We start from the raw sequence: 23,285 nt of genomic DNA on the forward strand, positions 1-23,285 counted from the left end.
GTGTGTGTGTGTGTATGTGTGGGTATGTGTGTGTGTGCGTGTGTGTCTTTGTGTAACTATAACTGAAATCAAGATACTAAACAGAAGCTAGGCATGGTGAACATGTCTGTCATGCCGGCACTCACAGCTAGCCTATGTTACATAGAGAGTTCCAGGCTACCCTGAGCTACACATTGAGACATTATCTCACGTTACTAAATAATGCAAATAGTTAACTGGAGGCACAGGGCTCTGCTCTGCTGTCCCTTTGTGACAGTGTATTCCCACCAATCTGTTGACACTAGTTATATGTCCAGATGTTATGTTCTGTCACTACAGTTTATAGGATGTCCAGATGTTCCATAAGATGAATCGCACAGGCTGTAATCATTTACTATGAGTTTTATTCCTCTCTGCACTTAGCATACTTTCCTTCGGGTCCATCAAGTCGTGGTCAACCTCGATCATCTGTCCATCATTTGTTGCTGACTAGTATTCCAAGAGAGGGTTGGATGTGCTACTGTTTGTTGAACCATTCAGCCACCAGGAGATAAGTGTCTCACTCGGTTTTACAAGTGAGGAGACCAACACGCTCAGGGTCCCATGACTAGCAAATGGCACTTAGTAACTACTAAATGAGAGAAAACGAACAGGTGTTTATTCCACTGCATTCTACTTCATGAGGGTAGTGTATGCTCTTACCCTAGCACCTGGGAAGTTCTTCTACACACAGTAGGTCCTCAGTAAATGCTTGCCCATGAGATATTCCTGTGTTACCATGAGTGAGAGTCACATACAGCTTGCCCTAAGTGCCACCATTAGCAGGACAAGACTAGATCTTCCTGGCACTGCGCCCGACATCCACACTTCCCTTTTTACTTGGAGCAAACGTAAAACTGGGACTGTAAATGTTGATCACAGACAGGTCTGCCATCTTGTTGCCTAAAATGCCCAAACTATTGACTGTCTTGTAATTTCCATATTTGCATGGTAGTTTGCATCTCACCTGCAGGTTGCTCTGTTAATCAAAATGCCGAGCAACCATTGCAGCCCCTGCTCCTTGTCACCATTGCCTTCCCAGGAAGTGCTGGGTCAAGATGTCAGATCCCCGGTCAGGCTGAGTAGTCCTGGGTCAAGGTGTGCAGGCTCTACCTATAAAAACAATCTGTTAGGTCCTGAACATGCCCACCCTAAGCTGTAAAATCTGCCTGGGTGTTTTTGCTCATGGAAGGGGCCGACAAGTCATTACCACTCAGTAGGGGTCCCAGGAGGCTTAATTAAGGAGGATTTGTGAAGCTCTTAGTCCTCAACCTGAGGTGTGCAGCACCAGAAGGCATTAAGTGACTGGAAAGGAAGTCTGAGTTGGACCAGCTCTGCCATGGGTACAACACCCAAGAGATGTCTGGTTGAGCTCCTCCTGTCTCCCTCTCTTTGGTAGGGTGATGAGAATCAATCACTGCCTGTAGAGATAGACTAAGGATTCACTGGGTCTCCATGGTAGGACTGATACAGGGAGTGTGTGGAAATATGCCCATGGCCTTGAAGAAAACCTACAGTTTGGCCCAACCAAGGCCTTACCAAGGGCCACCGGTATAAGTAAGCTCAAGAAAGAACCAATGGCTTAGACTCCTCCTAGAAGTGGTTCTGAATAATTGGACCTACCTCATCTCCAAGGCTCCGTGCCCATAGTTGTACATGGAAAAGTGTCTGTTTTGAGCTGAATCCTGGAGGCGGCTCCTGTCTGCTGAGCTCATGCTGGGCACTGGAGAATAGTTCTCTCGTAACTTGCTCTTCAGCAGCAGTGCCCCAGGGATTCACAAACTCAGGGGGAAAAACACTGGGAGGAAAGCAAGCACTTTCTGCTGAGATGTTTATTTTACAAACAGTTGAAAGCAAGACTCAATGGTAATTGTGGCTTCCTGGTGTCCATTTGGAACTGCATCCTCAGGCCCTGGAACGTATGAGCCCCTCTGCCGTTGGAGCAGCAAAGAGATGTATAATGCTCTGAGTAGGGACTCCCAAAGGGCAGTGTGTTGGAGGTGCATTCCCCAGAGTGGTGCTGTTGGGAAGTTTAGATCACTGGGGTATGTGGTCAAAAGGATTGTAGGAACCACAGTCTCTTCCTTTCTCCATCCCTGCTGTGAGGGATAACCTATCTGATTGAGGATACATAGGTAGAATAAAAACACAAGTAGAATTTGGTGCTTGAGGGAACAGAACGGGAAGGGGAAAAAAAATCTGTGTGAAAGATGGCCGCTGGGCCAACTCTGGCAGTTCAAGAGATTACAAGCGGTTGTAAGGAGAGCCCGTGAAAGAGGAGAATGGGCCTGTGGGTAAGCAGAGGTTTGGCCCAGAAAGAACAGAGTTCAAGGGAGGCGTGGAGCTAGGAGTTCAGAATCAGGGTTCTTAGCCCTGCTAACGGAGGCCAGGAGCTCCCAGAGGTTGGGAGCTGGGGAGATGAGGAAAAACAAAGAAGAACTCAGAGTTCCAGAAGCAAATCACCGAGGCTTAAGCAGGAGAGATCTGCGGGACACTGTTCGTCTTAAAGGCAGAGGAAGGGGAGGAAGGAATTAAGTTTCCTGGGGTGGGAAGGGATGAGTACAGTTTAAGAGCTCTTTCCCTGTACGCCATAGGGAAGGTGGGTGGAAGGGGTGGGCTGGCAGAGAGGGCATAAAGGACAGCAGAGACCACACCTGCCAGCATCTACGGTGCAGATGGTGCACAGCAGAGTGTGCTCCATCAGGCTGCGCAGCGTGCTGGGGCTGAAGCCAGAGGAAGAAGGATGAGCTGGGATCATGGATCTCTCTATAGGGCCAATCTACCGGCTTCTATATTCTCTTCTGCAGTGCCTTAGGAAGGGATGCTGTCTAATACTTTCATTGAGATGGAGCAGCAGTGACCCTCCTGCAGAGTCTGGCCTCTTCCTGTGGAAGCCCATTCCCCCTGGCCTTGCTGGTTGGGAGATATCTCTCCCTTAAAAGCTCACCTTGTTTCTCCTTGGCTTGACTTATGGATGGCACAGACTCTGAGTCCCTCTGCCCTCCACTGCTCCTCTGAGCACTGTTTCATTTTTTCCCCCTCTCCGCCTATATCTGGCAACAGCAGTTTAATAGCCTTCCCAAGGGTCAGGCTGGGAAGATGAATGCTAGCCTGTGGGGGCTGTGTCCTGCCTTTCCATGAGGGAGGTGATAGAAGACAGGGTGCAAAGAATGGAGAACAGGAACAGACATTACAAACAGCTTGTAGGATAAAGCAGAATGTCCACCAGTGCTGAAGCGTGCTGTGTTGACAGGAGAGTCCCCAGTCACTGCTCTAATTAGCGCCGAGTTGGAGAAGGCAGGGTGCATTTCCCAGTGTAAAGTGGGCAGCCAGGAGAAGACACATTTGGCTCAAAATGTTTGCTGCGAAGGAGCAAGTGAACAACAACCACACGCGTGCCCCAAGCTGCACTTGTTCAAAGACTTTGAACACTGGATGAGCGTGGTTACCACAGGATAACCCAGAACCAGCTGTTACCACAGAATAGCCCAGAGCCAGCTGCTTCTCGCGTGCCTCCTGTGTTGTAGGTAGGCTGCCTGCTATCCCGGTTAACTGGTGAGAAGTATCATGCAGATGACATCCCCTGCCCCTCCCTATGCTGACACGCCCCATCCATGTCCAGGAGCTGAGGCCTGTGCATTGCTCTCCTGTCTCCCCACCCCAGCGCTGGTTGGTGACCTCACCGCACCTTCGGCATCTATGGTTCAAATGAAAGACTCGAGAGGGCACCTAGGGCCGAAAACACGGGCTGAAGGGACATCTCAAAGGCTGTGGAAGGGAAGCCAGAAGGAAACGTGGATCCATGCTTCACTTCCGGCTTGGGGTCCTATGAACCTTTTAACCCCACCAAAGCTCCTGGGCCTCTGTTTCCCCATGGAGGTCATTTTCCTCAGCCCGGTCCCTGAGTCATTCTGAGAAAAGAAAGGGCCCAGGAAAAGTCAGTTTCTAAAATTTGTTAAATAGGCTGTATCTTGAGAAGAGCCATCCCCAGTGATAAATGACTGCAGCCAACTTAGGAGTATCCACCTTCTATTTCAGCTCCAGGTCCCAGTTACTGATCGACTGTTCAGCCTGGGTTTGTCACTCTTTGACTGCAGATTGATCTCTGCTCAATAGCGTAGAGCTCAGCACCCACTTCACCTAGCACACTAATAAACTACAGTAAGGTAAGAACATTTGAGAAATCCTTAACTATCCTATCACAGACTGAGGAAAATGGCAAGGACAGCCAACAGATTCCAGGGCCGTATGGGCCTGAGTCCAGGTCCCACTGCGTGTGTCGGCTGGTGGCTTTGCACAGGTTGGTGACCTATCTTGATGCCATCGCCTGTAAAGCAAGGGAGCATTACATGGTGGATGGTGGGCTTGTGAAGGGCCGATACTGGAAATCTGTCCCATGGCCTGTGTGTGGCTCTGCTTCTTCTGTCAGAGCCCTCTTAGGTCTTCAAAGGCGGCTCAGCAGACATCATTTGCACATGCTTTCAGACACCCAGTGTGCCCTGGCATCTCTCTATTGAAATGCCACCTAGTCTGCACCCTCCCCAGGGGCACGTCTCCAGTCACAGCGTCTTTGGGATCGAGTTCCATCCTGCTGAACAGCAGGTGCCTGCTGAGGAATGCGAGACTAACGAGACTAACGAGGTCCACTCTGCAGACCCTGCAGTCTCTTGCCATCCGTCCGCTGAGGACTGCACTCGCTGGGCAGTTGGCCACTTGATGAGGTTGCCCAGCCATCCTGGGCAGGTGCCAGGGACAGGAGTTCTAGAAAAAGCTCCTGGCATGGAGGGATATTTCTCCCCTTGTCTTCGTCCTGTTCTGATCCAAGCTTAGTCAACTGTCTCATCTGCAGTTCTGACAGCACTTGCCTTATTGACACAGTGGACAACCATGGGCAACTGGGGATCCCTTACCACGTAGCCACTTATATGGTTCCTGGCAAAATCTAGACCCTTTGTCTAGATGGTTGTCTCTGTCACAAGATCCTCTGTGCTCTTACATGGCCTGTGGACTACTTGTCAAAATACCCCTAGGGGTGGGGAGCATTAAAAATACAGATCCCCCATTGTATCAGGGTTCTCTAGAGGCATAGAACTTATAGGTAGTCTCTATATAGTACGGGAATTTATTGCAGTCTGTAGTCCAACTCCCCAGCAATGGTCAGCAGCAGCTGTGAATTGAAGTCCGAGGATCTAGCAGCTATATATAGTGAATACATAATGAAAAAATGAATAATACATTTGCAGTTCAGACCTAGGGTTCTAGAACTTTGTATTTCAAATAAGCTCCAATGAGATAATAAACACCATAAAGTTTGGAAAACACTGAGGGATTCCCCACTCCCCCATGCTCTCTTGTGGTAGAATTCATAAAGAACAAGCAGATTCTCAGTATGGAACTTGATGAACGTGAACGTGAGGTATGCAGTGGTCCCCAAGTTATCACTCCAGACCGAGGCCTAGCGTACGCAGTACCACCCTTGTTCCCTTATGGTCCTTAACGAGAGAAGCGATTTTGGAGCCTGGCCACGCAGATTCATCTTACTGGTTCTTGGCTTCACCTGAAGCGAATCTGACTTCTTCCCTTGAGCAGGTCTGTGCTGCCTACTTTCAATGGGGCCAGCCACCTCTCTCCTGTCCTGTGTGCTCTGGCTTCTCCTGAGACACCGAAAACAGTCAAGCCTAACCCTAAAGCCCTGTCATTCAGTTCCTAGTCCTCCTGGCTCACTCTTGTGGAGGCTACACTCAGGGGTAGAGACCACATGTAGGGGTGTCATTCTTCAAAACAGTACACGGGAGGCTCAGTTGGGGAGACCCCGGGCTAGCTCCTGCCAGTCCTTCTCTAGACAGCGACTAAAGTTGTTCGTTTGTGGGTGCGGGTTGCTGGGAAGTCCAGGCACACTCCAGATGAAATTGGCCAATTTCAGCTACAAATGAAGAGACAAATGAGATGGAAATGGCACAGAACAAGCCTCCTCCCAGTGTGGAGGTATCAGTGCTGACATTCTGAGCCGGAGAACCACGTCCAGCCCTTCTCCCCAGCTGGGACAGAAGGGCTTTCCTGGCAATGGGAAACACGGTCTCCTCCCTCACCCGGGCAGGCAGAGGAGCCACTGCCCAGGTGAAGGTAGAGGGTGCGTGTGTGTGTGTGTGTGTGTGTGTGTGTGTGTGTGTGTGTGTGTGTGAAGAAGAGAGGAGGGAGCAGGTGGAGGACACTGGGCAGCTCCTAGAGAAATAAGGTGACATTTATCACTATCCCCCAAAGAAAAACAAACATTGTTAATGTCTACTACATGCCAGGCCCCATGCTGGGCATTCTGACTGTAAAAATGAACAAGGGCAGCTTCTAAGAGTGCTTAGCCCAGACATGGAGAAGAAAGTGGTGGTGGTCCTGGTAGAGAGGGCAGGGAGAGATGGGACACAATTACAAATGAGAGAATGGACGGCTGGGAGGAGCAGTGAGCAAGGAAATTGGAGAGGAGAAGAAGAGGCTCCCGATCCTCCCTGCCCCAGAGAAGGCAGCCAGGAGGACACCCTGGAAAGAGGCCATAGCAGGGCCTTCGTAAGCACCAGCATTAGTTCTTGGTAACGTGTCATTCCAGTAAAGCGAGAGAACAGGCAAATGATAGATGGTGTCTTATCCCGTTATGTAAAGAAGTCCAAAGAAGACCCAGGATTTCTCAGTCTCTGGGTCTCCGTGGCATCCATTTTCTTTGTTAAGATTGTTGCAAAGAAGCAGGGAATGCAAATTTGTTTTCATACGGACCCAAGCTAAATACAATTTTAGTAATAATAATAATAGCAAACACTTATAAAGCACTTACCATGAGCCGGGCTGTTCTAAGCACTTCACACATATTAACTCATTTGCATAGTAAGTATGCTGGGAGAAAAAAAAAGAAACCTATGATGCATTTCAAAACCAAAAAGAAATGACTTTTGAACTATCCAACACCCACACACAGTCTAAGAGCTCTGTTCCAAACTTCACACACACACACACACACACACACACACACACACACACACACACACAGGTGAGTGTGAAAGCAGGAGTCCTAGGAAGTGGGTTTCAAAGCAGTTCCAAGTGGCCTTGAGTAATTCTGGACCTTACCAGGCCAACAGGCTCATCCTCTCCTTTTCCTCTGAGCTGACACACTCTTCAGCAAGACACTCAGGCTTAGGAGACCCTGGAGACCTCATGAAAGGATGTGGCCAGTGGTGAGGGGGAGGTGGCTTTCTAGCTGGGGACTGCTATACTCCAATCTGTGAGCATCACATCGCTGAGGATGTTACAAACATGATTGCCGTGAGGGAACTGGTTTCCATAGCAACAGAGGTCCAATAGACCCTTGACATTCTCAAGGGATACAGCCCTTGAGTCTATAAAATAGAGAGGACCACATCGTTTCCCCCATAACATGCGCTAAAATATGGCTTGGAACTGTAAAGAGTCCCTAGCAGGGGCACAGTCCCCAGCTTCTAGTCCTCCTGGTACCCAGTCTCAACCCTCGCAGGTCAGCAATACAGACCATATCATGGTAGGTCGTGGTCAGGACAGCAGACACAACTTTATCCGAAACCTGAAATGCCAGTGTCTGCTACAGCAGGAGCTAGGAAGGCATTCTGGTTAAGCATATCAGACTAAACACATCCAAGGGTCTCCCCGCTACCTCCCAAGTCACACTGAAACGAAAGCTAAAGAGGGGCAGGGAGAGGAGAGCAAAAGCTAGTGAGAAGCTTCCGTCCCATGATGGAAACTGAAGACAGTACGTGGACTTGGAAGAGAGCAAAAAGCTTTGTAGAAGGGTACAGGGAGGGCAGAGAGGAGGGATGGGCTACTCCTGCCACAGAGCCACACAAAGGCTCAGAACCCCATGGCCCTTAAACAATGGTATGGAACAGTGACACCCTAGGTCACCTAACTCTACATCTCAACCTATGACTGTCCCTCCCTTACCCCACAAAACACACTAGAGAAAACCATTTTTTCCTTGATAGGTTGTGGTGATTTGGGTAGGAATGCTTCCCCTCCACCCCCCACAACTCTCCCACTCCCAGACTCCTGTGTTTGAATGCTTGCCCTACAGGGAGTGTTAGAAGGTGTGGCTTCATTGGAGGAAGTGTGTCACCGTGGGGGCGGGCTTTGAGGTGTAGTGTGCTCAAGCGATACCCAGTGTGGCTCCCTTCTGCTGCCTGTGGATCAAGATGTAGAACTCTCAGCTCCTTCTCCAGCACCATACCTGCCTGCACACTGCCATGCTTCCCACCATGATGATAATGGACTGAACCTCTGAATCCGTAAGCCAGCCCCAATGAAATGCTTTCTTTCATAAGAGTTGTCTTGGTCATGGTGTCTCTTCACAAGCAATAAAACCCTGAGACACTGACTAAGAAGTGAATACCTGGGGATGTAAGCACCAATACACACAAATGGAGATGAGGCAAGCTTGAAAAATGGAGAGTTGCCAAACGCTTGCAGGCAACATGAGGAGGTCTTTGTCCCACCCCTTCTCCAGCAGTTCTGGGGGTGCTGGTGATGCTGGTGTTGAGTTCTCAGGGTGACACCTGCCGGCTCACAGCTCTGCCTGAGCATATGGAATGTTTTAAGTCAGCCTTTCAAGGCCTCTCTCAAAAATTCTAACCATTGGCTTTGGTCGATGATTCTTGAACCACTAGATTCTAAAAGAAAATTTCTAATATTGGGGGGGGAAATGTAAAACAAATAAAAATAATGTGATGAAATCAAACATTATGGTGAAAGTATGGGGGCCACCGTAGGTGATATCCTCCAAGGAGATATTATGGCCACAAAATAAGAGCATGGGATGCTTTTTAAAGTTAGGGACTAGCTCAGACTCCATAAAATTCATCCTATTATCACACACAATTTAGTGGGGTTTTATGGATTCACAAAGCTATGCACCCATCACCCCTAATTCTAGGATATTTTTATGACCCTTCCCAGGAAACCCTGTGCCTATTAATAGGTACCTACTCCCCCATCCCGCATCCCTGGCAACTACCAACTCCTTCCTATATCTCTAAAGCAGCCCGCCCTGACACTTTATATAAGCAAAATCATTTAGTGTACAGCTTTTCATGTCTGGCTTCTTGCACCAATGTGCATTCAAGGTTCCATCTTGCCGCACACATTGTTACTTTCATTCCTGGTGTGATTGGATAGCAATACTGTAATGCATGGTTATATATCTTATTCTATTTGCTATCCATTTTCATCCATGCTGGTAGGTATTTAAGGTTGAATGCAAAAAAGAAGAATGAGCTCTTGGAAATGTAAAATTTATGTTCTGTCTGGGTGTGGTGGCTCACACCTGAATCTTAATTCATGGGACAAAACAGGAGGGTCAAGTGTTCCTGGCCAGCCTGGGCTACATATCAAGACTCTTTCCTGATACACTACGGTCCGGTCCGGGATATAGCTCTGTGGCAAAATCCTTGCTAGCATGCACAAGACTCTAGGTTTGGTCTCCAACACTTTAAATACATATCTATACATTGTATGGGTGTTCGCTTTCTCTAAATAATGATGATTACTTTTTAGATTGTAAAGGTCCTCTTGGTGATGGGCACAATTAAAAATAATAATAAAGAGCCCCCACTAAAGCTGAATGTAACAACGTTGTTGCATTCTGTAAATCCAGAATTTGGAAAGCTAAGGCTTGCTTGAATCCAGGAGTTTGAGAACCAGCCTGAGTAACATGTCAAGACCCTGCCTCAAATTTTGCAATATCAAGGATAAAATCGGGATTCTGCAAATATCTAGAAAGACAAAGACAGGCTTTGGGCTACAGCAAACTTCTCAGCAGCTATCCTGGCAGCAAGCAGATGATGGAAAAGTACCTTTAGAAATTCCGGGAGCAGGTTGTTTCGATGTCAAATCCTACCAAAATGTTAGTTAGCCCTGCAGATTGAAAAATGTGTAAGCATGAAATTTTTCAAGAAACTTACTTTTGTCTTTTTTTTTTTTTTCCAAAGCAGCAGGAAAGGGCTGGGAAGATGGCTCAGCAGTTAAGGACACTTACTGCTTTTGTATTATGCCAAGTTCTTGCATGGCTGTAGGGATCGACCTGACTGGGGCAATGCAGGCATGAAGAAAAGACAACCCCTTACAAAGAAGCTAGGACTGAGTGGTCTGGATTCTCCGATGGAGAAGCCTCAGCACCCTGGAAGCTCTGCCTGTGTATTATGTGGAGAGGCAGGGTTATTGCATACAGACTGAGTCAAGGGGGCAGGGTTTATTTATTGTGTATAGCTAAATCAAGGAAGTAGGTTTAGCTAATCTGAGTAGGAGCTGTCTCTGTTGGGGAACTGTTCAGCTGTAGTCATGGTGTGGGGCAGAGATAGCTATGGCTGGACATTTTCTGCATACACTGTTAGCATTTGTACTTGGACCCCCTCCCCCAAGGCAGGCTTTGTCATACCTCTGAGCTTCACTGGGGAGGGTCTCATGAGGCTGAGGCATTGGGGTCTTTGACATGGCTACACCCATGTCAACAATACACATTCACTCAGAACTTCATCCCTGAGGGCCTTCCTCTGTTTCTCACAGCCCAGGATCTGGGTTTGCTTTGCAGCACCTACATGGCAGCTCACAATCATCTCTAACTCCAGTTCCAGGAGTCCTAACTCCCTCTTCAGGCCTCTAAGGGCACTGCGTGCATGTGGTGCACATAATGTGCCTGCAGGCACAAAAAACGCTCACATGCATGAAATAAAAATGAATAATTTCCAAAAGCAACTGGAAGACGTACTGTATCAAAAAAAAACAAGGTTAAAAAAAAAAAAAAGATGGCGTGAGACAGGGAGAGAGACAAAAATGTTTAACACCACAGGAAAAAGCTGGCGAGACAATGTTGAAGTATAACAGCAGTTAGCCCCGGGAGGGGAGCTGGAACATAGTTTAAATTTCCTCCCTGTTTTTTTGTCTTTTCTCATTTTTCAATAATAATATTATTGTGTACCTACCAATGGGTGTGATTTGTCACATGCAGATACAGAGAGCCAGAGGGCAGAAGAGGAAACAGAAATAACAAAAGCTAAGAGAAGATGGGTGGCCACTGTACAGTCCCCAAAGCTAGCATCCTAGATTGCAAGTGGTCCATACAACATGTCATAGCCATAAGTCACCTCTTCCCGTGTGCCCTGCTGGATAAAAGGCTTCCTCAGGACAGACACTGGATCATGTCTAGCTTGTATATTGTCCCTGTACCCTGGCAGAGAGAAGGTAGCATGGACGTGGAATGGATTCACAATGAGGAAGAAGAGAGTGCCCACGTGCAGCATGAAGGGTTTAGGACACAGACTCTGTCTGAGGCTAAATTGTGAAGATTTAAATGCCAGCTTTAGCTGCATGGCCCTGTCTCTTTACATTCTTGCCTACAAATGAGGGTAAACACATCACAGGACTAGATGCAGGAATCCATGCTAAGTACTTAAAGCAGGCCCTGGTGGGTCCCAGTATAGGGGCCAGCTTATCATTACCCCACAGCAGAGGAGTGGAACCCAGAGAAGTGTGAACATCCCTGACATTTAGAATTCAGTGGAGAGGCATTGGGCTTTCATCCTGCCCATGAGTCGCAGATGCTAAGTTCTGGGCATGTGCTTCTGGAGGTTGGGATGGGAAAGCAAACCTGGCCCCCCCTCCATTTCTCCCACTGGAAAGCAGAATGAGGCACATGCAGGTCTTTGCTTCAAAAGCCACTGACCTAGGGCTGAAGAGATGGCTCAGTGGTTAAGAACATTGACTGCTCTTCCCAGAGGTCCTGAGTTCCATTCCCAGCAACCACATGGTGGCTCACAACCATCTGTAATGGGATCTGATGCCCTCTTCTGGTGTGTCTGAAGACAGTGACAGTGTACTCACAAATATATAAAATAAATAAATCTAAAAAAAAAAAAAAGCACCCTGAGGACCAGCTTACGTTGCTAAGGGGTCAAATCTGCCCAAGGAACAAGCCGTAAGGAGTGAGTAGAAGTGGGAAAAGACTCACCCCAAGCCAGCAGCTCCAGAAAAGGAGATCATGGCTCTGGAGACGCTACCCTGAGACGGCAGGGTGGACACAGCTTCACATCTGAATCACCTACTTGGAGCTAGTTCCCTCATAGGTCTCTGGACCCCGCCCTCTGAGCAGCCCGAAGCCCCAGGAAAGAGCATGGGGTTTGCAGCTAGCAGGGCTCTGTGGTTCTTGGGTGTGCTCTGCCTTTGGTTTGCTGGTTTTTTTCTTTTTGAGATGAGGTCCTGTGTAGCCCAGGCTAATCTTAAACTTCCTTCGTAGCCAAGAATAGCCTTGACTCGCTAATCCTCCCGCCTATGGGTTCATGAACGCCTAATTAGAGGCATTACAATCCCAGTTGTTTTTGTTCAGCAAGGGGGGCCTGCCATCTAGCTCTGGGAGGTATGGCTCTCCTACAGGAAACAGCCGCCATTTATCCAATCCCTACTCCACATGGGATCACTTTTTGACATCTCTAAGGAATTTCTACTCTAACTGTACAGAAGAGGAAACTGAGATCCAGGGCAATTAACTTGCCAGACATGGAACATAATGAGACAAAAGATGACTATGTAACCAGCCCTTTGCTCTTCCACAGTGCCCACACGCCCACTCGTAGATGGGAGGGACAGGGTGAGTGACAGGGCAGCAGAGAGGGTCCCAGTGCCTGCCTGTCTTTCCCTCCCTCTCGTTCCACTTCCATGAGGCTCTTCAGGTGTGCAGCCACTGTTTTGACAGACCTTGAAACAGTCCACCACCTTCCCCTTACCTTCTTCGCAGCCTCCTATTGTCTCCCTAATTAAAGACAACTTGAAAGAAAAATCCCCCCTGTGAGATGCGCTGCTTGGCAGTGTGCCAACCCCCTGCTGGGGAAGGCAGCCGCAGGCACCTGGTACCCTGGCACATGGAGACACCTGAGCACTAGTAGGGGGCCAGCTGAGGAAGGGAAGCAGAGAGGAGGGAGGTGACACCAGGCAGGACAGGGTAAGGTAGGCTGGCAGTGGTGCCTGTCCAGCCACACAGCAGGGGGAGGGGCTCCATCCTCAGTTACTCAGTTTGCATCCCAAAATGTTCCTCATTCGTTCCCAGGCTGGAAAGGTTCGGGGTTGCAGGTCTTCAGTGCTAACACTGGGAGGTAGAAACAAGTTGGCCATCCTCCTCTCTGCTCCCTCATCATTACAATCTCAGTTCCTATGTTTCTTCTTCCAAGAAGCTGCCGAAGTACAGGGGCACCACACCACTACCCTGACTACCCCAGCTCAGGTTTCTATTGCTGTCATGATAAGTCACCAGTGGTAATGGCTTCAAGCCTCACGCGTAGCATCGTCTCATGGTCCTGCCCCTCACAGGTCCAGCTGTGCAACCTGCTATTTTCTCAGGTTTAGGCTACAAAAGGCCAAACCAAGGTGTCGGGCAGACCACGGAAGAGATCTGCTCTACACCCCACTTGTGTGATTGGTGACATCAGGTCCTATTGTAAGACTGTGGTGGCTTCAATCTGCCTGGCCCAGGGAGTGGCATATTTGGAGGTGTGGCCTTGTTGGAGTGGGTGTGGCCTTGTTGGAGTGGGTGTGGCCTTGTTGGAGTGGGTGTGGCCTTGTTAGAAGGGTGTCACTGTGGGCATGGGTTTTAAGACCCTCATCCTAGCCATGTTCGGAGACAATCTTCCCCTAGTGACCTTCAGATAAAGAAGTAGAACTCTCAGCTCCTCCTGCACCATGTCTCCCTGGAGGCTGCCATGTTCCCACCTTGATGATAATAGACTAAACCTCTGAGCCTGTCAGCCAGCCCCAATTCAATGTTGTCCTTTATAAGAGTTGCCTTGGTCATGGGTCTGTTCACAGAAGTAAAACCCTAATGAAGCCAAAGACCAACACTGTTTCTATGCTGGCCAGCGGCTGAGGCCACCCTTAGTCCCCAGAGTCTCTCTGCTGCCTTTTGCACAGCTTCCTGTACCTCAGAAGCAGTGAGATGTACATCAAATCCCAAAACCCTGGCATTCTTCCGCTTCCTCTAGAGGATTCATCTGGCTGGCCCAGGGAGTGGCATATTTGGAGGTGTGGCCTTGTTGGAGTGGGTGTGGCCTTGTTGGAGTGGGTGTGGCCTTGTTGGAGTAGGTGTGGCCTTAGACACAGCTTAGAGCTGTCCCACTCTCTAACCTTAAAGTCTTTTGCCATGTAAGATAGCAGGGTCACCAGGTTCCATAATGGAGGTCTTTCGAGGACTCTTCTATCTACAAAGTGCCTTCTGAGCCCTTGTCACCTTTGTCACATACAATGCCCTCATCCCATGTCACCCCCATGAGACCAGAATTTATAGTGTGCATAGCAATGTCCCCTTAGTGCTTGGCGCATAATGGGCTGTTGGGTGTAGTAAGTGAATGAATATTGTGGTGGCCATTAAATCCTCAAGGGAAACAGAAACATCTAGCAAACCCAAGGTGGCTTCCCAGGGCCCAGGGTCCTCTAGTCTGATGGCAGATGGGGTCATGCCGGCCAAAGCTCCCTCCCACCCTGGCACTTCGTGAGGACCTCTAAGGGCAGAACATCACTACTAGTGGCTACCTTAGGGAGCGCTGTCCAGGTGGAGGCAGGGCCTGCCTCCCTCCACTGGGTTCAAAGACAGTCCACCTGGGATTTTAAACAATTAATTTCCCCAATCTGCAAAACGATCAGCTTCTGAGGAAAAACAATTAGCCCACTGCAAATTGTAATTGTCATCTCGCTCCTGATTTTAATTTGGACTAATGAGGGCTAAGTGATTCCGGCTGCCTCTGACTCTCACTGTCCCCAGGCCTAGGCCCTCACCTGCCAGTGGTTATTTAACCCTCAGCTACCCACCCTGCTGCTGGGGCTGAGAGACCTTTTAGAGCTGGCACAGTGCCCAGGGTGGCTACAGCGGGAAGAGGAAAAGGAAGAGAGTCTCCGGCCCACAGGGAAGCTGCCTGTTTACAAGGCTCATAGGCAATCAAGGTTTTATTGAATGGAATTGACTACAGGCTTGAGCCCTGTCACAGCCAGTTACCTCTAGCCGTGCAATCTCTGGGGGCCTGCTTCCAGAACATCTGTCGGCCTCTCTCTTGCCAGAGAGTCTCTACCTGGTCTTGCCCCCACCACCATCCCGCCTTGACACAACAGCTGAGGAAATGCATAGTGTCCACATCCTACAGCTGTTGGGGTCAGTGAGGAAGTGACCTTGGTCTGATGAGTTTAACCCTAATCCTGATAAACAAATCAAGGCCCAGAGAGAGAGAGAGAGGGTCTTGGTCTTGGTCAAGGTCAGAACTCTGTAGGATCCCAGAGTTCTCCCTGCTGTTTGTCAATCCTTACAGTATCTCTTCTCCCCTCTGACTTCTTAAAGCGCTTGCTTGTGATCCACACCCACAATGCCCGCTGCATCCAAGGCTGCATGAAGGAAGGGAGAACCATCTTCCTGGTCCACCCATTCTTCTGCCTTGCCCTATCCCTCACACAGCCTCACGTCTGATTAGGTCGGCTTGATTTATTTACCCATCTACCCATCCATCTATCCATGCAGTGGATTCTGCATTCTGTACTGCAGCTGTGTTCTGGGGATGAAAAGATTAATCCCCTCACCTGCCCTTCAACCTCCCTAACATCCTCTAGCTATGGAACCATCCAGCCCAGAAGCCCTTGGGAGCTAGTCATCGGCATGATTAATCCATCCCCCGGATCCTGAACAGCAGCAGGGAAAGGATTGTATTCCCCACCTCCACCCCCTGCCCCTTACAGCAGAGGGGGTCACTTGTCAACCCCTCCCCAGTCCCTGTGGCTTGAGGACATGTTTGGAATAGGAATCCTGAGTGCTGGTGCTGGCTTTGACGTTGATCTGCTCTGTGGCCATCTACAAATCCTGTCCTCTGATGTCTTCCAACTTGAAGGCAGGGCCTTGGCTCTGGAGCTTCCACTAGGCTGTGGATGCTCCTGGAAGAAGCTCACCCTACCCAGCCAGCTGCCTTTCACATGCTAGTGGACCCAGCAGGGATAGGCTGAGGTCCTAGGAGATCTAGGCCTGAGACCACCGTGGGTAACACTTGAGTGTCTGAGCTTCAGGTTCCTCATCTGAAAAGTGAGGGCGATAGGGCCCAACTGCATGGTAACAAGTAGGCCTGGACCCCCTGAGCCTACCCTGCAGGGCAGACAGGGCCATGTAACTGGTTTGAGGTGGATGCTCTAACTGGAGGGTCTGCAAGGCTAAAAGGTGTATCTCTCTGGACATAGGGAAAGGAAAAGAACATCGTGCTTGCATTCCTGGGGAGTCTAGGATGGAGGACCTTTCAGGCTTCTCCTAGCTCTGCCATGTTAGGACTCTGCAGTGGCCCCCTTCACCTGTGGCCTGCCCAGGTCCCTCTCTCTGTGTCCCCAATGCCAACCCCTGACACAGCTAGCCGTAGTCCTGTGCTCTCCCTGACAGCCCAGCTTTAGCTGAGTCCTCAAGTAATTGGTAGAGGCAGGATTCAAACCTAAGTCTCTGATCCACAGTCTAGGTCCTCTAGAAATAGAATACAGCCTAGAGTGTAATACAGTACAATGACAGTATTCAAATGAACACATTAAATAAGTAAATGGGAGCAGGAGAAATTATTATCACTAAGCCCATATATAAAAATATTTCAGGGGCTAGAGCAATGGCTCACCATTTAAACACACACACACACACACACACACACACACACACGTGGGGCGGGGGGCAGCTATTCTTGAAGAAGACCTGGGTTCTGTTCCAAGTACCCATGTACTGTAGTTGCATGTACACCCAGCTCCATTTGGAACCCCACAGTCACAGCCACTCAGATGCCACCTGGGAGGTGAGACTGCCACATCGGACAATTCAGGCCACTGTTCTCAGCCCTGTTCCTTTCTTGCCTTTCTTGTTAGTCACAAGGTGACTCGCTTCAAAAACCTAAGCCATCTTGCCTGGCCTGGCTTCCTCTGGACTCCAGACCTCTGCTGTTCTTCTCTGGACTCTTTGGGCCTTGACTTTCCACTCCCTACACCTTCTATCTCCAGACCATGACCTCTTCCCATCCTTAGTTGTCCTGGAAAAAGACTTGTCAGATTTTCTCACTTTTATGTCAAGAGACAAAGGAAGCAAACGTTCCTCATTTACATTCAGGATGGACCTGAGGTTCTGGCCTGTTGAATGGCATCTCTATCAAAACATCCCATTTGGAAATGTCAGAGTGGCTTTTTGATAAGCCATCCGTCACTCTGAGGGTGGCTGACAGATGCAGCGACAGGGCGGTGTATCTAATGCGCTGTGGAACAGCATCTTTTACAATTGCATAGTATTTTATTTAATTCAATGCCCCATGAAATCTCCTGAAGGAAATGACCGATTAACCCCACAGGCCCACCCCCAGAGTCCTTCTGTCTGTTCCTAACCTTCGTCACTTCCTCATTCCTTTGCTGTCTTCTGATCAATACAGGCCAGCTCCCAATGCCTCCAAAGCACCTCCAGTTCCACTGACAAGCCAGCCACTCTCTGGGCAGCCCTGACACCCACGGAGGGAGTATGTGAATGTTTCTGGGACCCTGGTGAGGATCTGAGAGTGGCCCGCCTGGGTCTTGGCTGGGCCCCAGCTCACCCATACAGGAAGGGTGTCCACCCTGTCTCTAGTTCTTAGCCCTTTCCCTCTTTTCCTCCCACTTTTCTATACACTCCAGTTCCCTAACTGTAGCTCTCCATTCCTGTTTCCTCTCAACTTCAATGGAAACAACAGGGTTTGTTTGTTTGTCTGTTTGTCTGTTTTAAGGAATATTCACTAAAAAATAAAGAAAAACAGTAACATGCATATAAAAAGGAAAAATGCCAAAAATCAAAGTACGGACCAAAAGTCTCAAATCACATATTTCTTACCTAAATAAAGGCATCAAGTCCCTGGGGAGATGGGCTGGTTGGAGCCAAGCAGACTGGTCCCAGCTCTTCCTCTCTCTCCTGTGTTTCAGGTGCTTCTTTTCCCTCACACAGAGGACTTCTCCCCCATTCCTTCCTCCAGTCCTCCTCCCATGCTTCAGCATGCAGACTTTGGCCAGGTAGTACAGGTGGCCACACACAGTGGGGTGCAAAGTCAGTAACTGGTCAGGGATGTCACCAAGTCAGAGAAGGAGCCATTCTAGAGCTTCTTGTCCGTAAGTAGAGGGGACAGCCCCTGCTTCAGGTGGTGTCACTTGTAGATGATGCCTTGGAAGTAGGTGTTAGGATGCTCCCACGCTGTTCAGTTCCTGTGCAATTCAGTCAACCAGTTTTACACACACATACACACACACATATTATATATATGCACACATTCACCTATTCATCCATCTATTCATCCACCCATCTATCCATTTAGTCACCCACCCACCCATCCACATATCTATATCCACCCTGTCTTATCCATTCTTGTCCTAGTTATTGTTGTGATGAAACACCATGACCAAAGCAACTTAGGGACAAAAGGGTTTATCTGGCCTACACTTCCACAGCACTGTTCATCACCGAAGGAAGTCAGGGCATAAACTCAAACAGGGCAGGAACCTGGACGCAGGAGCTGATGCAGATGCCATGAAGGGGTGCTGCTTACTGGCTTGCTCCTCATGGCTTGCTCAGCCTGCTTTCCTGTTGAACCCAGGACCACCAGCCCAGGGATGGTACCACCCACAATGGGCTGGGCCTTCTCTCATCAATCACTAATTAAGAAAATGCCCTACAAGCCTGCCTACAACCTGATCTTATAGAGGCATTTTCTTAATTGAGGTTCCTTCCTCTCCAATGACTTTAGCTTGTATCAAGTTGACATAAAACTATCCAGCACACATACATATAGCATATATGCTTACATATACAAATACACATGCACACATTTACCCATCTCTCCATGCATTTATCCACTCATCCATCCACCCACCCATACACCTGTCTCTCCTCCCACCAATCCATACACACATCTACTCATCCATCTATCTATCCACTCACTTGTATAAGTAACTCTTCTTGTTACTGTGACAAAAATACTCAACAGAACAATTTAAGGGAAGAAAGGGCTATTTGGGCTCACAGTTCGAAAATACAGTCCGGGGACAATCAGAGCAACAGGAGCTTCAGGCAGCTGGCTACACTGTATCCAGAGTCAGGAAGCAAAGAGAAATGAATGCTGAGGTTCAATTAGCTTTCTCCTTTTTATGAAGTCTAGCACCCTAGTCCTTGAAATGGTGTTATCCATGTTTAGGATGAGTCTTCTCACATCAGTTACCCTCATCTAGATCACCCTTCATAGAGATACCCAGGATCCAGTGATCCTAGGTCCTGGCAAGTTGACAATCACTATTAACAATCATATCACCTACTCATTCATCCACCCACCCTCAAATCCATCTATCCATCCACTACCCCCAAACCCACCTATCCATCCACCACCCTCAAATCCATCTATCTATCTACCCACCTTCAAACCCATCTATCCATCCACCACCCTCAAACCCATCTATCCATCCACCACCCTCAAACCCATCTATCTATCTACCCACCTTCAAACCCATCTATCCATCCATCACCCCCAAACCCATCTATCCATCCACCACTCTCAAACCTATCTATCCATCCACCACCCTCAAACCCATCTATCTATCCATCTACCACCCCCAAACCCATCTATCCATCCACCTATCCATCCACCCACCCTCAAACCCATCTATCCATCAACCACCCCCAAACCCATCTATCCATCCACCCACCTTCAAATGCATCTATCCATCCATCTACCAATGCATCAATTTGTACATTCTTATGCCTATCCTCTGTGGTCTATGAAAGAGAAATAGCAGGAACATAAACCACACAGGTACAGGCTTTCAGTGTGACCCTTTCCCTGACTCCTATGGGGACTGTGTTGCAAAAGGAAGCATCTTATAAACCAACTCTTGCTTCTTCAGAGCTAGACCAGTCTGGCTCCAGTTTTAGCTGTGTGGCTTCTCAGGAGGCTTCTGACCAGTCAGTTGCCTTGGTTCCTTCATCAATCTGTAACCGCAGGATGTCAGTCTTAGATGGGGGATGAGACCAAGAGTGAGTTCTCATGCATGTGCCTCCCTCCCTCATCCCCATCCTGCCATTCTGCTGCACAGGTGCAAAGGCTGATACCTGAGCTATGGTGGCTTCTGCCTTGGCATGAAGTAGAGAATTGCAGACTCCAGGTGGATACACCTCCAGCTGAGCAGACCTGGCCCCCAAGCCTTGTCTACACACAGGCCCAGGCTCCCTCTGGTAAGAACCAAGTGGGAGAGGAACTGTTCCTTTAACAAGAAGCTTCCATCAAAGGGTACCCCCATAATCTGTTCCATCTAACACAAACCAATGAACGCTGGCCATGTGCCCAGCCCCTGCTCGGGAGGAGCTCAGCCTAGGGGAGGCAGCTAAGGTTGCTAGGGAAACAGCTCCTGCTAAGGTTGGGCCGGCATGATGGCAGCAGGGAGGATGACAAGGGAGATGGTAAGAGCCAAATAACTTAAGAATTCCCTGAGCAGACAAGAACATTCCAGAAGGACAGACTTAAAGACTTGGAAGCACAGAGGAGAGCTCCAGATCCTGTGAGTGCAGGGACGGAGGTGGTGGCAGGACTGGAGGAGGAGCTGCCCGAGTCACCAAGGAGATTAGCAACTCTCCTGAGGACAGAGGGAAGAGATGAGCGACAGAAGGGAGCCCAGATGGCCGCTGTGGGATGTTGGGGAGTGGCTCCAGGGACAGCTTCAGTGGGGAAGCCATGAGGACTGGTGGGCTCCAGCCAGAAGCACAGGGAGAGTACCTCTACCTACCACTTCCACAGGGCCAAGCGGCCACCCGACTAGGGCCCCCTTTCCCTCATACTTCATTGGAGCTACCAGAATGATCATGAATGAAGGGGGGAGGGAGGGAGGGAAGGAGGGAGAGAGAGAGAGAGAGAGGAAACTTTATTATAGGTATGAGGGAGAACATAGCCAAAGGCATCTGGAAGAGTCTAGAGTGACCATGGCCAGCAGACTGAATGGATCCTTGTACGGAACTGGGGGTAAAAGGGAGCCAGAAGCCCAGGAGCCTGGAGAGCAGGAACCAGGAACAACAGCCAAGAGGCAAAGACGCCAAGAGGTCCAGCATAGCAATTACATACATACATACATACACACACACACACACACACACACACACACACACACACACACACTAGGGAAGAGAAGGTTGGGAAAAGGGCCAGCCTGTCTCTAGGCTGGAGAGTTTCGGGCAGGCAGTGGGGTATGCTAGCTAGGATATCTGCAGAGCAGGTACTGGTGAGGCTGAGGGAAGCTGGCTGGCAGCGCCCGCTTTGATATGTTAATAGGCACCTCAGTAAGCTGCTCGTCCCAGATTTGAGACCTAACATTGTAATTCAGTGTCCCTACCCATGCCGACTGGAGATGAGACCTCACTTGTTGAACATCTGCCCTGCCTTATGCCAGATTCTCTGTCATGATGACTCTATTTAACACTTAAGGCGACAGTGTCAACGACCGTTCTCGTTTCATGATCTAGAAACTGATATTCAGAACGGTTAAGTCGTTTGTTCAAGGTTATAGAGCTAGAAAGATGCCAGGGCAGGATTTGAACACAAGTCTTTGATGTTTTGGAGGCTGTGTTCTCTTTCGCCATACAGTGAAATGCATTTGGTTCCCAGCTTCCCAAACCTGATCTCCTCCTAGCCTCTAGGGTTCTGGAAGAATTTATATGACACTGGGGCTGTTTTCATCATTAAAGGCTGTCAGCATGGTGACAGGGAACGGTAGATACTGAGCTGTCACAGCGGGGGGGGGGGGGGGGGGAAGGGGATGAGGTACCGAGAAAGGCACTCCATCACTGCCTGCGTGGTAGAGGAGACCAGCGCTTGCTCTACACAGAGTCTGCAAGCCGCCTCAGCATCATCTTCATTCAGGCCCCGCTTGCTTCCTGCAGGTAGAAAGAGCTGTGGCCATGGCAAGAAGCTTGCCAGCATCCGGAATCAAGCTGGCAGCAGAATAGGGGACTGAGCAGCTGCTGAGAAGCTCATCAAAACTAAACCCTGAGGCTACCTACAATTTCTACCTAGACCTGCTCTGGCCTGGAATCTCCCACCATAGGCTCCCAAACTCAGAAAGCTTTTTGAATACCTGGAGCTTTGGAGGTGGGGCAAATTTATCAGGAAGTCGATTTCCGGTCTCCCCTCTGATCCCTTTCTGCCCTGAAGTTCCTGCAGGTGAAGGTGATGTGACCCCCGACCCCAGCAAGCCCAGCTGCCAGTGAGGGGCGGGGGCGTGGGGTCGCGGGCACAGCCTCCCGAGAGCAGGGGGCGGAGCCACAGCCTCCCGGAGAGCAGGGGGCGGGGCCACAGCCTCCAAGATAACTTTACCATTGTTTTAACTGGCCAGGGTCAAGGTTTGAGCAGGCACTAGGCAGTCAGGAATGGGCCCCGTGGCCGACGACTTGTCCAGTGTAGAGCCCTTCTGGATCCTGGCTTGAAGGAAGGATGCAGGGCTCTCCCAGAAAAGGCTGTGCAGGAGAGCAGCTGTTACTGCGGTCTGGGAAGTTTCCATCCTTCTCTGGTGGGAAGCACATACATTTCTAATACAGTCACCTAATTACTTGTTTAAACCAGGCATTCCATGTGTAATGACTCCTGGCTGAGACCAGAGAAAGCCATCAGCTGTCCCCTGCAGGGCCAAGCCCAGCAGGATGTGATCTCGACTGGCTGAGAGACACTGACAGCCCGGCTTGAGCCGAGGCAGCTGGGAAGCTCTGGGAGGGAGCGTTAGAAGGTTGGGCTAATACCTTCCTCAGGGCCAGCCAGATCTTCCTGGGCGTGGATACAACCAGACCCACAAGAAGTGGGCAACCCAGTAGCCATTTTTCCAGCTGTGACTGTGGCACTCCTACACAACTTCCAAGGCTGGTCCCCTGGGCACCTGTGCTTCTCTCCCAACTGGAGGAGACAAAGTCTGGCCATACCTAAGCCATTCTGGGCCCTGCTGTGAGGTCTGGAGGAGAGGCACTGGAGATATAGAAGCTGGAGGGTGTTCGTTATTGGGATTTAATCATTATTACTGGGAGAAGAGTTCCCTTGTTCATTCCCTGAGAAAACATACTGACACTGTCTACATCAACACTCATGTCAGATAGCTGTAACAGTAGGGGACCCAGTGCCCTTTCCTGGATGCACATGCACGCACACACACACACACACACACACACACACACACACACACGGGGGGGGGGG

At 49.4% G+C, this 23,285-nt stretch overlaps 1 protein-coding gene and 1 long non-coding RNA gene across 2 annotated transcripts in view; one reads left to right on the top strand and one right to left on the bottom strand.

The window, feature by feature from the left end:
- Positions 1–23,285, top strand: part of Lrrn2 (leucine rich repeat neuronal 2) — a 61,233-nt gene that overhangs the window by 17,483 nt on the left and 20,465 nt on the right.
- On the bottom strand, positions 5,267–7,930 carry LOC116099213. The gene is made up of 3 exons (XR_004122164.1): positions 7,129–7,930; positions 6,839–6,897; positions 5,267–5,941 (listed from the first exon to the last, which is right to left on the bottom strand). It is a non-coding gene; the product is annotated as an uncharacterized LOC116099213 (long non-coding RNA).

Source organism: Mastomys coucha, unplaced genomic scaffold (genome assembly GCF_008632895.1).
Source record: "Mastomys coucha isolate ucsf_1 unplaced genomic scaffold, UCSF_Mcou_1 pScaffold1, whole genome shotgun sequence".
NCBI classification, from domain to species: Eukaryota; Metazoa; Chordata; class Mammalia; order Rodentia; family Muridae; genus Mastomys; species Mastomys coucha.